Source organism: Rattus norvegicus, chromosome 12 (genome assembly GCF_036323735.1).
Source record: "Rattus norvegicus strain BN/NHsdMcwi chromosome 12, GRCr8, whole genome shotgun sequence".
NCBI lineage: Eukaryota > Metazoa > Chordata > Mammalia > Rodentia > Muridae > Rattus > Rattus norvegicus.
The window spans coordinates 45,162,112-45,176,289 of record NC_086030.1 but is presented as its reverse complement, the minus strand read 5'-3'; positions in this window follow the sequence as shown (position 1 = coordinate 45,176,289).

Here is a 14,178-nt window from a genome sequence, read left to right as displayed (position 1 = left end):
GGCTCAGTGATAGACCACAAACAGAACGGCAGTCTCCTAGGATGCTAATGTATCCTCCCACATCTGAGGAGCTATTGGCCTGGCGGTTGGTGGTTACTAAGGAACGGAGCATCAGTCTTCTTTAGGGGCGTGGCCCCTGCTACGTTTGCTCATGCTCAGGTGGGTGCCTTTACACTCAGGTGCCTGTGGGCAACGCTAATTAAACCCAGCGGGTAGAAAGAGAGAGAGAGAGAGAGAGAGAGAGAGAGAGAGAGAGAGAGAGAGAGAGAGAGAGAGAGAGAGAACATGAAGTTGGAAGGGGGTTATTGGAAGGACCTGGGAGGAGCTGGAAGGAGGGTGGGGGGATGAATATGATGAAAATATGTTGTATACAGACATGAACTCCAAACAATAAATTTTGAGAAATTAAAAATAAATGAATCCCATCAACTAGTGACATTGTAACACTGCGTTATCCACAGTTCATGGCAGAGCTGTGTTACATAAACATTCAGGACACAGGATCCTGCACAGTGTGTAGCAGTAGATAAATCACCTTGTTAAGCAATGGGTGACAGTCCCCTGCAGAAGATCAAATTCATCAGAGTCCACGCTGCTGTAGGAGGTATCAAGGGCAGCCTGGGCAGTCTTGCCTAGAGCTTGCATTTTGCCCTGGATAGGCAGGTGGTGGTCATACCAGTGAGTTTGTATATTAAAAATAACATTTCTTTCATGTATTCTTTCCAATGCCCTGTTCTGGTTTAAACACTCAGAACCAGGGAATAAAGGTCTCTTGTCGACCTGGCTCAAACAGCTGTCAGACACACTTGGTCCCAATGATGTTCTTTCTAACACTCAGGGGAACTCTCCTGCTTCGGTGTGGAAGTTCAAATTCAGAGGTCTACCAGGACCAGCTGGGAAAATGAGCGGCTACGGGGTAGCAAATTCAAGTACTGACATACCATGTTGGGAGGACACAGATGCTATGCTGGGGACATACATGACTGTGGTGGGGGACACAGATGCTATGCTGGGGACAAGCTAACAGCACAGTGAACTCAGTCAAGAGGGGAAACTGCCCTTGTCCCCACCCAGGTGCCCAGTAAGACAGCTTGTCCTGAAAGGGTATTTTAATAACTCAAGAGAAACTTAAAAAAGCCTGTCACTGTTAAATGTTAATTCAGTCTCTCACAATTCACAGTGTAAGCCGAAGTGAGTGTCCCACATTTCTACTCGGAAACCTGTTTCATGAAGACTCACCCTTGGGATCTCAGACACTCTGACAACAGAAAGGTGTAAAGGAGGTATTCTTCCCATTTCTGATGGGGAAACTGAGATACAAAATAATAGCTGAGAATTCAAACTCTTGGGCCAGTGAGATGGCTTGGCAGATAAAAGGAGCTTGTAGCTAACCTAGTGAAAAGAGAGAACTGATTCCCACAAGTTGACCTTTGGCCTTTATGTGCATTCAGTGGAACTCACATGTTCATGTACAAACATATATACACACACAATAAATAAGTGAATAAATAAATGTGATGTTCTAAAGATTTCAAATCATCCGGAAGAGTTCACCATGGGACACTGAGGCAATCTGATGCCTCCTGAATGCTTGGGAAAGAAATTGACTTGAGAAAGGTTCCACGGATTGAGGAAAGTTCCTGGTGGACATGAGTGCTCTGTACATGTGCATTGGAGCAGCTGATGGGTAGATGTTGGTCAGTGTGCTTCATGGTTCGCTATCAAAGCGGTGGCACAGAATGACTTTAATCAAATCAACTTTGAATATAGTAACAAGCAGCTTGCTGACCGTACAGGACTCTCAGCCTCAGCTTAATTATCTGTAAAAAGAATATACTATATATATGTATATGTACATATATATATATATATATATTCAACATTTGCTAGGGAGAACTGAACTAACATACTATACCACATCCATAGACAGATACATACATAGATACATAGATACATATATAGATACATACATAGATACATAAATGCATAGATACATACATAGATATATAAATACATACATAGATACATAGATACATACATAGATACATAGAATCATACATAGGTACATAGATACATAATAGATAGATACATGGTTACATAGGTAGATACATACATAGATATATAGATACATACATAGATACATAGATACATATAGATACATAGATATATACATAGGTACATAGATACATAATAGATAGATACATGGATACATAGGTAAATACATACATAGATATATAGATACATACATAGATACATAGATACATACATAGATACATAGATACATACATAGATAGATGAATGGATCAGTCGACACAGAAGAAATAAAGACATACAGCCAACCCTCTGTGTCTATTTCTATAGATCAGGCAGCCACAAGCCACCCGTTTTGCCATTAAGGCTACAATCGTCACGTCTGCGGTGAGCACGTGCAGTGTTATTTCTTGTCTTTGCCCCTTAAGCAAGACATTATAACAATGCTTTACTCACCGTTCACTTTGTGGTGGGAACTGTAAGTAACCAGAGATGAATGAAGAGTCTACATACAGCGAGATGTGCACAGATGTGTGCAGGTGCTGTGCCGTGCAAGGTGAGATCTGAGCATCTGTGGAGTCGGGAGCCCTGGGGTGAGGGACACCTAGAACACGTCACCTGCAGAGGCGGAGGGACAACTGTCCTTGCCTCTACATAATGTCCATTATATGACAGCTACCACACTGGTAAGGCAGGAGATGGCAGTGGAACTGGGCAAGGTGAGTGAAAGAGTCACAAGTTTGGGGAGCCATCCAGAGTGGCCCGGAATCCGGTCCTGCCACAGAGCAGTCAGCTACCCAGTAACTACCTCACTCTGTGCGCAATAATACCGATGCCTTTATGGGCAGTAAAAATGTAAATGTAAGACTTGAGTACTCAACCTACTCCAGGCACAGTGTCAAGCCCCTCGAGGGGTTTCGCTCATCTGATGCCTGCAGCAGGCTGTGTCAGATGGATCATAGTCTGTGCTCAGCAAACAGTGGGGCGTGTGGCTCAGGAGACTTTGTGAGCACAACAGAGTAAACGGTACAGTGAAGGTGTAACTGAATGGGTTAATCAAAAATGTCAGTGCACGTGAAGCAACTGTTGGGTAACAGTCAAGAGCCAAAGGCTAAACAGCCAAAGCAAATCCGTTGTTATGGTGGTGGCAGGCTCCAAACATAAAAAATAAGAGAAAGAAAGAAATACCCAAGTTCTAGCATAGTCTTTTCTGGAAAGGTCACTTTTGATCTGTTCTACTCACATTAGGTAAACTAATGTGAGTTGGGATGTGGATGGCTGTGGTTAAAGATAAGTGACCCAGTCAGAAAGTATGGATGTCAATTGCTAGTGGCTACCAACAACACCGTAGGAGAGGATGGTGAGCGGGCATGCTCCTGTAATCACAGCACAAAGGATGGGGAGGCAGGAGGATCCGAAGCTCAAGGTCCTCCTTGACCAGACAGTAAATTCAAGGCCAGCCTGGGCTAATGAGATATTTTCTCAAAATAGAATAAAATACAAAAAGACTGTGAGATCTCACATCTCAGCTTAAAGAGGATGGCATGATTGATTAGTGATGTCTGCCATGGGCAGAACATGGAGGAACATGGTGGGCATTTACTGTTAACTGCCATCCCTATATATAGCCTTATCACACGAGGGAAGTTAGGTCGGAAACAAGTGAAATAATTCACTACCCTAAATCAGTTCTGTAACACAAATTACAGTTGTCTTCAAGATGCTATGGGTATGGTACATTCTCTGAAGAGGAATTTAGTCTCTTCAATAAAAGACACAACACATCCAAAATAGCTTTTATCACAGTGGCAGCAGGGGCTTGAACTAGGCCACTGCTCAATTCCTCTCAGCCCTGCATGGGACTCGACCTTCAGGGCAGTGCTACTATGCTGTCCCAGCTGTGTTCCTGGTGGCTCAGCCTTTCCTGGCAACCTCCCTTTGAAGATACCATGAATATTTAAATAGACTTTAGGCTAAGCATTTTTCATGATTCTCAATTTTCCCACAGACCAAAGATGGGCTTTGTTTGTGCGAAGCGCATTTTTGAGATGCGTGGAGTGCATTTATATGCTTCTGACCCCACGGGCACTGTTAGATACACACATTCAGACCTTCGGGTTACACTCATGTAAATTCCTTCCCTCGGCTCTTGATTCTCTCGGCTCGGAGGTCAAAGTCAGCAGATGAAGGCCATTGGCATGGCTTCCTGGTCCAAATCAGCGGCTTTGCAATAAGTCAGTTACAGAGTGCTTGGGAATGATCTACTGATGTCTCTTCTGCCGTGATTCGTAGGCCACGAGCTCAGGATCACATGACTGAGAACAGTCAATGTCCCCTCAGCTGTCTTGATGAACAAGGGACTAAATGAGTCACTGGAGGTCTGGAGAGGGCCAGATAGTCAAGGAATTAAAGGTTAAGGTAGGGTGTTAGTTAAAATACACATAACTATTTCTCTCTCTTTTTTTTCCATGAAATCTCACTAAAAGTAAGTGTAAAGTTAGAGAGAAAGAGAGAGAGAGAGAGAGAGAGAGAGAGAGAGAGAGAGAGAGAGAGAGAGAGAAAACACATTAGAATGGAGAGAACCAGGGAAGAGAAAAACAAAACCTAGAGACTAAAATCAGGTATGAGAAGCACAACCGAGCCCTCTAGCTGACAGGGTGGCAAGCTGAGAGCACTGGCTTGTACCGGGGCCATCTAGAAATGTAGGCTCAAAAGGCCAAGGTGGACCCCCTGTGCACCACAGATGCACCACAGCTGTGAGGCCCTGAGATCAACACTCAGAACAAAGTAGGGGGCTGGCGAGGGGGAGGGGGGACAGGCTGGGCAGATGGCGCAATGGAGTGCACACTGCTCTTGCTCAGGATGGGAGTTCAGTTCCCAACACTCATGTTCAGGGGGTGGGGGCTCACAAGCACCTGTTAACTCCAGCTCCAGAGGATCAATACTCTCTTCTGGTGACTCATATAAAGGACAACATTTAATTGGGTCTGGCTTACAGGTTCAGAGGTTCAGTCCATTATCATCAAGGCAAGAACATGGCAGCATCCAGGCAGGCATGGTGCAGGAGGAGCTGAGAGTTCTACATCTTCATCTGAAGGCTGCTAGCAGAATACTGGCTTCCAGGGAACTAGGATGAGGGTCTTAAAGCCCACGCCTACAGTGATACACCTCCTCTAACAGGGCCACGCCCAGTCCAACAAGGCTACACCCACTCCAACAAGGCCACACCTTCTAATAGTGCCACTCCTTGGGCTGAGCATATATAAACCATCACAGGCTGTAAGGAGGGTAGAGTTCAATGAAACAATCTTTTCATCTCTGGAAACATAAGACCAGCCGCTCACCAGCCAAACTTTCAATGAAGTAGGAACAGAATAGAGACATCTCAAGCTTTGGAAGGTGCCAGAAGGTGTGCTCTATACACATAGAGGAGTGCAGGTGCAGGAAGACACACAAAGAAGAAAAGGAAGCTACAGGTGCAAGGGCTGAAAGCTTGATGCTGTGGGCCGGGCCAGGAGGACAGGGTCTCCAGAGAAGGGAGATTTCGGAGCTCAGAGGGTGTCTTGTGCAGCACATGTCTTTTGAAGGAATCCAGACAGTTGGTGAAGAGCCTGAAGTCGCGTTAGCCCCACTTACGTAGACAGCCAAGCAAATGACAAGAAGAGAACGACGATAATAATACAAGAGAACTATTAACTCCGGGGGAAAGAGCTGTCAGCAGAGAAGAGCAATTCTAGCTTACAGTAGGAGTGAGCTGTGCCTGGAGTTTACGGTCACAGCAATGTAAACACTAAGTGACGGGATAACTATGGGAGTGGGGGTGGCTTCAGTGGAAGTAATGCCGGGCCCCAAACACCTGCCTTCCGAACACCCACAAGGCCACACCCACTCCCGCAAGGCCACACCCACTCCAACAAGGCCACACCCACTCCAACAAGGCCACACCCACTCCAACAAGGCCACACCCACTCCAACAAGGCCACACCCACTCCAACAAGGCCACACCCACTCCCGCAAGGCCACATCTACTCCAGCAAGGTCACACCTTGAAGCGGATGTGAAACATTGCTGGAACCGGCTCAGCAGAGGGTGACCTCCGGGAGGTGAAGGGGAGAACCAGATCGCTAGATTTGGCCACGTTTCTGGCAGCTTCTGAGTGCATCTGCCTCATTTTGTCTTGGATGTAGCTTACGGTAGAGCACTTGCCTGACACACATGAAGCCCTGAGTTCAAGCCTGGGCACAGCATAAAACCGGGTATGCTGGTGTGCTCCTGTAACCCCAGAATTGGGGGGGGATGGGGGTGAAAGCAGGAGGATTGGGAGTTTAAGGCTATCCTTGGCTACATAGTGAGGTTGAGGCCAGCCTGAGCTACATGAGACCCCTGTTTCCAGAAATAAAAAAGAGAGTAAGAGAAGGAAGAAGGGATGGACAGAGGGACGGGGGGGGGGGGGGGTGAAGGAATTGACAAAGAGGAAAGGAGAGGAGAAGAGAGAAGGGGAGGGGAGGGGAAGGGAGGGGAGAAGAGAGGGGAGGAGAGGGAATGGGAGGGGAGAGAAAGACTGGGAAGGGGAGGGGAGGGGAGAAGAAAGGAAAGGAGCAGAGGTGGGGGAATAGGGGGAGGGGAGGAGAAGGGAGGGAGAGAAGGGGAGGGGAGAGGAGAGGAGAGGGAGAGAGGGGGGAGAGGGGGGCACCATGACAAGTCACAAGGCCATAATCGAACACTTTCATTCTGTCACCATCTAATGGGCACCTGTAGCATACTAGAGAGAAAAAGAAAAAGATTTACTTCACAGGATGTTAGAGGAAAAAAAAAAACCTAACCCTGTCTGTGTCCTCCCTGGAGCATGGTAAAGCAAGTTTCTCAACCCACCCAGTTAAAAATAAGATAAACTGGGGGGCAGGACATCGTGCCTTCAACAATTCACGCCTGTGACTAGTGGCTTCCATTGGCCTTTCCTGGGTAAACAACTGGGGAATCGACTCAGGCTCAGCTTCAGGGCAGGATGGGACTTGAGCAGGTAACGAAAATCTTCTGAGAGGGCTGCTCAGGGTGGGCACTGGGGCAAGCTGAGCTTGTTTCCAGCCCGATAGTCACCGTGCCACTCTGTGACCCAAGCTCCCCTCGTCTTCAAGAGAGATGTTAACTTCTTATTACTGTGATACCTGACAGAGACAACTAAGAAGGTGGGTTTGTTAGGCTCTCGGTCTCAGGAGGGTTAGTCCACCATCACTCAGCCCCACAGTGCTTGGGTCCCATTGTGATGGTGTAGTCATGTGATAGGACTCTTCCTTACCTCATGGTGGACAGGAAGGATTCGAGAAAAGGAATACACAAAAGGGGCCAGGGTGAGACCTGGATTCAAAGTCACAACAGTTAGGACCTGCTTCTTGTCACTTTCTCTGTGTCCTAATTACATCATCATGATAAACCAAAATGTGGACGCCACCAAAGTCCAAGTTGGTGAACCAGTGAGTTTTACTGGGTTACAGGAATACGGGAGAGGGGACGCTTACAGGAGCAGAAAAGACTCAAGGATAACTGCATCCCCAAAGTCCACCTCTGCGTGAGCGACAGCTCATGAAACCTAAGTACCTGAAGCACACAGCACAATCTTCCAGGACAGTCAGCTGACCTGACTGCATCTCAGAAATCTTCACAGCTTACATATGCTTAGAGAGGGAGGGACCTAGTGAATCTGGTCTATTTCAGGGACATCCTGAAGCCTCTATGTTGTATTCTTCCTGAGCTTAGTGAATTTCCCTGCATGGTGGACATCCCACCTCCCTTTAGAGCCTTCTGAGTCTTTTTTTTTTCTTTCTTTCTTTTTTTTTTTCGGAGCTGGGGACCGAACCCAGGGCTTTCCACTTGCTAGGAAAGCGCTCTACCACTGAGCTAAATCCCCAACCCCGAGCCTTCTGAGTCTTATAGAGCTTCCTTCCCCACAAGGAGAAACGCTCTCCATAGCAATGGTTCCACAAACCTAGTCACCTCTTCATCCAGTCAAGATGACAACCAAACCTGGCCTACAGTTATTTTTTAATTTATTAGCTTATGAGACTCACTTCTTTCCTTCCCATTATGTGGGCAACAGAGACTTGAACTCAGGTCATCAGTCTTGGCAGAGAGTGCCTTCATACCACACACACACACACACACACACACACACACACACACACACACACATTGTTGGTCACAATGCTTTTCAAGAAATAATCTGTTGAGGCTGGAGAGATGGCCCAGTGCTTAAGAACACTGACTGCTCTTCTAGAGATCCTGAGTTCAAATCCCAGCAACCACACGGTGGCTCACAATCATCTGTAATGGGAATCGGATGCCTTCTTCTGGTTTGTCTAAAAACAGCTACAGTGTACTTATATGTAATAAATAAATCTTTAAAAACAAAAAGAAATACTTTGTTTACTCTCTGAGAATTGTATACACACACATTGTTGTTTTCAAGAAATACTTTGTTTACTCTCTGAGAAACACACACACACACACACACACACACACACACACACACACACATTTTACCCCCAGGTCCCCAGCCCCAACCCACCCTTCCTCCCCATTTCATCTTACTTTTAAATAACTCACTGAGTCAAATCAGCACTGCCCACTTGTACCTGGGTTTAGGGCCATCCCCTGGAGCATATGCAACTGAGCAGTGGCCACACACACACCCGGAACCCAACTCCCCTCCCCAGCAGCCAGCCAGGGAGCCACAGCTGCAGTGGGTTCAGGACAGTAACAGTCATGCGCTGTCCAGAGAACAGGACTCACAGCTCTCCTCCCGGTCCTCCAAGATAGGTGTTCCCTGAGCCATGGGACGGGACCTGGGAGGGCTTGCTCTGGACGCCCCATGGAGGGCTGAGCACAGTCACTTCTCATTGCTTTGACCAGTTGTGAGTCTCTGTATTGACTGCTAAATGAGGCTTCTCCAAGCAAGCCTGAGAGTAGCCCAGATCTACGCTGCTCACCATCGTTATTCAGAGAGGTTTTTCAATTTACCCAAAGTCACACAGCTCTTACAAGTGATGAAATTCAAGCCCAACTCTGAAGGCCCATCCAAGGAAACAGTCTGAGATCGCTCCTTCCTTCTCTTTCTCTCTTTTTTTTTAAAATTGTTTTTTTTTTTTTTGGTTCTTTTTTTTCGGAGCTGGGGACCGAATTTGTTTTTATTTATATGAGTACACTGTAGCTGTTTTCAGACACACCAGAAGAGGGCATCAGATCCCCATTACAGATGGTTGTGAGCCACCATGTGGTTGCTGGGAATTGAACTCAGGACCTCTGGAAGAGCAGTCAGTGCTCTTAACCACTGAGCCATCTCTCAGCCCCCTTCCTTCTCTTTCGATGGTTGGTCTGAGAACCTCAGACAGACCTGAGCCCTAGCTTCTACCCTACCACCAAGCCCTATGTGTTCAGACCAGTCTCTGACTTGAAAACAGAAGTGGGACATGGGCTTAGTTGACAATAAAGGGTCCTTTGCGCTCTGGCAGGATGTATCAGGCAGAGGAGGGCACATGGGAAAGGCAACATATGAATGCAGTAGCAAGACTGACTTCTTCCCTGGTGCCTCAGTTTCTCTCCCGGTACACACGTTGCCCTGCAGCAATGTGTAGTCAATAAGATAGTGTGGGATGCTGAACCCACCCAGGAGCACAGTGAGCACTCACACCCAGTAAGGGCCTCCTCAACCCCTGGGATGGTGATTCCTGGTTGTCAACTTGACTGTATCTGCAGTGAACTACAGTCCAGAAATGTAGGGCACACCCGAGATCCAGATCTTGAGGAATAGTGGCCGTGAAAAGTTTAGACCCGGGCAAAGTAGTACACGCCTTTAATCCCAGGAGACAGAAGCAAGCAGATCTGAGGTCAAGGCCCGCATGGGACAGAGCAAGTTCCAAATCCAGGCGTGGTGGTGCACACACCTTTCATCTGGGCCACACCTTCTGCTGGAGGCCTACACAAGGACATTGGAAGAAGGAAGATTTCCTCTTCTTTGCCTGCTTGTACTTCCTGGCCAGCACGTCTGTTGGAAACTACTCCTTCAGGATTCCAGCTTACCCAGAAGACCAGGTAAAGCACCTAGCCTCGTAGGACTGAGCCACTACAAGGGTCTTGGACTTCCCGTCCACAGATGCCCAGCGATGGGTTAGTTGGACTGCAGGCTATAAGTCATTCCACTAATCTCCCTTAATATATAGAGACAGTCCATAAGTTCTGTGACTCTAGAGAACCCTGACTGTAAGGTACAACCCTTCTACTGATCGATTTAATCTAACACCATGGATTCTCAGAAGAACCCATGTGCTGTGGGGAAGAGTGGCGGTCAGAGTCGGGGTATGGTGAGGGGAGGCAGACGGACAGACACAGACGGACAGACGACTGTCTAACAGGCCTGGGTGCTGTTGCCTTTTATTGGTTTTACATACGCGTTAGTTTGCAAATACTTTCAGGGGCATGTAAGTGTGAAATTGGAAAGTCACCGCAGGACGGTCACGAGCCACTGCCCCCGTGATATGAAGGGGAGGAGGGGTGAGCCGGAGGGCCAGGGAAAGAAGGAAGGGGCAGGGGGAGGAGGGAACAGGTGAGTCCAACAGAAGACAAAAATCACCCCCTGCGAGACAAACTGATTTTAAAGTTCAAAGGCGGGCTGCCCGGCGAATTGCCGAATGCGTGGTCTTGGGCTTTAAATGTGGTCCACACTTACTCACTTCTTCGTGCAAGCCTCACTTTCCCCTGATCTGACAGAAGACCTGAGAACACCAACCTTCCGTGTAGAAGTCAACAGAGGCCATTTGCAGAGAACACACACACATACACTCACACACACACACACACACACACACACCTAGCACTGGAAAGGGGGCTAACCACTCTAGTCTCTGCCAAACACCCAAGAGGAAAACACAATGAGGTACACACTCAGTGGAAAAACAGTATCAGCTCCCCAAACACCAGAGCAACGGAGAACAAAGACTCAGTAATTATTGGCTAAAACCTCAGAGAAGGAGAGCTCTCAGACTGTCTCTGAAGACTAAAGAGGCCGAGAAGCTCATAAAATTCACTGGTAACTCACGCTATGCATGGGGATCCAAGGAAGCCATGTAAGTGGACTTACAGTAACAGAGCAAGATCCACAACTCCCTAACCGCCTCTCTAGGAGGCTTTGAGATCGTTGGGTTTTGCTGCTGTTGAATACGAGTTTAATTCCAGAAAGTCCACCTTCCCCTGATTAAAAAAAAAAAAAAAAAAGAGCCACGCAAAACTCACCAGCAACAGAATAGAACTACCTCAATCCTAGAACTCTCTATGTAAATAAACGACTCGTTTAAAGTAATATTGAGAGGCTTTGCCATTGGGGGAGAGAGGGGAAAGTCTGAGAACCCACGGAAGATAATTCTGCTTTTCCGAATTCTTAGAGAGCTCATCCCACCATAGGAAATGTGTACAATAAGGAGACCCCATTAGCACAGACCACACAGACAACGGTGATGGCGTCTACAATAATTCTTTAGTTGAGGGGTTGGGGATTTAGCTCAGTGGTAGAGCGCTTGCCTAGGACGCGCAAGGCCCTGGGTTCGGTCCCCAGCTCCAAAAAAAAGAAGCAAAAAAAAAAAAAATTCTTTAGTCGACAGGGCAGTTTCATAAGGAAAGGAAGTGACCACCTGTGTATGTGTTAAGGTCAGAGGTCAACCTCAGGTGTCGTTCCTCAGCGCCGTCCATGATGTATCGAAAATTACATTTATTATTGGAGGGCTGCCATGCTGTACAGATAGGTCAGAGGTCAGACCTCTCCTTCCACCACTCGGGTCCTGGAGATCCAATTTAAGTTGTCAAGGATGTTGGCAAGCCTTTTTACCCACTGAGCCCTCTCCCTGGATTCCCCCGCCTTGCTTTTGTTTTCTTAAGATAGTCTCACTGGGAACTAGCTACCAGGCTGGCCTCGAACTGTGAGATCCACCTGCCTCCTGGTCCTGAGGTTAAAGGCGTGTACCCAACCCATCGTGTCTTTTGAGGCAGGGTCTCTTGCTTGGTCTGGAACTGAGTAGGCTACACTGACTGGCCAGTGAGCCCCAGGCATTCTCCTGCCTCTGCTCCTTTGGTGCTGGGATTACAAACACAAACCACTATGCCTGTCTTTGCTTGGATGTGGGTTCAGGGATCAAATGCTTGCATGTTGCCTGCTGAGTGCTCTCTCCAGACTCTGTGGTGGGGAATCTAAAGAGACATCTAATGGTGCGCTTACTCCTTATGCTTAAGAAGCTGGGGCAAGCCCACAAGTTGAGGCGTAGCCTGACCCACATAGCAAGACCTCATCTCAAACAATTAAAAAAAAACAAACAAACAACAGTTAAGTGTTGGAGAAGAGAGATGAAAGTGGGTTGCTTTTCTGAAGTAAGGGCCCTGAACTCGTGGGCTAACAATCCTCCTGTCTCCCAAGAGGGATGGAATGAATGTGTACCACAGCAATGGGCCTGAATGTCATTCTGGCACTTGAGAGAGATTGTGAACAGACAGCATCATGGTTATGCGGTACCCAGCTTCGAATCTAAAGGATCCAGGCTGCCCCATACTGTGTGGCCCAGAGAAGTGACCAACCTCCTCTTTGGACTTTAGTCGGTTTTCAACTTCAACTGAACTAGGGGGAGAGTCGATCTATCCCGGGGGTTGTTAGCAGGTGTCCCTGAGAAAACTCTGGTGAGAGGTTGCAGGACCAGGGACATAGGCTGCTGTTACTAGTGTAGAAGGTCCCTCACTGACTACATAACCAGAAGGCTGCCTGAGCTCTGGGTTTCAAGGGAACTCGGTTAATTCACCAGCCTTGAATTATGAGAGCAGAAGGCCCCTCGACAACTACTTATTAACCATCAAGGTTTCAGTATTGTCTAGTATACACAAAGGTCCTCAGGGGCCATCCAATTAGGTAACAAACAGGAGGGTAAGTGGGTGGGCTGCCACACTGGGACACGTCCTTTTCTGCCCAAGAACTCTCACTGGGGACCACACCTTTAAAAAACCCACCACCCCTCAATGCACACAGCTGGAGACTAGGCCTTTAGCATACAGACTTTTCAAAAAAAAAAAAAAATCTCGGATCCAAAGTACAGGAACAAAAGAGCCGGAAGGCTACAATAATGAAGACAGACAGACAGACAAAGCAAAGCAAAAACTAGACTGTGGGAAGAAACTGGAAGCAGACAGTGCAGCTTCCTGACCTGGATGTTAGCAACAGGGATGTCTTTACCGTGTGACATCTCACTAGCTTCTACAACTGGGCTGGGCATGTTCCTGTAGGCATAGTGTTACAACAGGGTAAAAGAGGAAGTCTCCCCAGACTTAGATGTTACCATTTGGGTTTTTTTTTTTTAAGATTTATTTATTATATGTGAGTACACTGTAGCCATCTTCAGACACACCGGAAGAGGGCGTCAGATCTCATTACAGATGGCTGTGAACCACCATGTGGTTGCTGGGATTTGAACTCAGGACCTTTAGGAAGAGCAGTCAGTGCTCCAAACATCACGTGTCCTCCCAGGGGGTCTTGCCTCACCACGGGAGTCTGCATCACATGACACATCCAGAAACTTCCACTTTACCCCCACCCTGTATTATTTAATGCACAAGGTTGTCCTCCCTGACATATGTGGCACACCTGGATGGTAGCCACACCAGGGTGGGCAGAGATGGCACTGTTCTTGGGTACCCTCAACCCTCTGTCCTGAAGCACACAAGTCAGGTGAGCTGTGGTTTCAGTCAGGATTTGACTCCCAAGGTTTCCTACCTGGTCTGTGTCCAATCTCTACCTTTCACAGAATTTGGGGGAAGACACTCCCGCCCCCTGCTTTATACTCAAGAACTGGGGGTTCCAGGAACCTTTCAACATCACCCCAGCACATCCACGGTTTCCACACAAACCCTTGCCCCTATGATCAATGGAAGGGAAACCTAAAATTTCGACCACTCAGACAGACTTCACCAAGGCTTTCTCTTTGAAAGTTTATTACTCAGAAAAACCCATACTTTTAAAACCATTCTTACAGTTTACACTCACCCCTCAGAACCCTGAAGGCGGTGCCACTAATGGTGCTAGAGAGGGCCCACCAGCTGCTTGAAATGACTGCAGATTTACCTTGA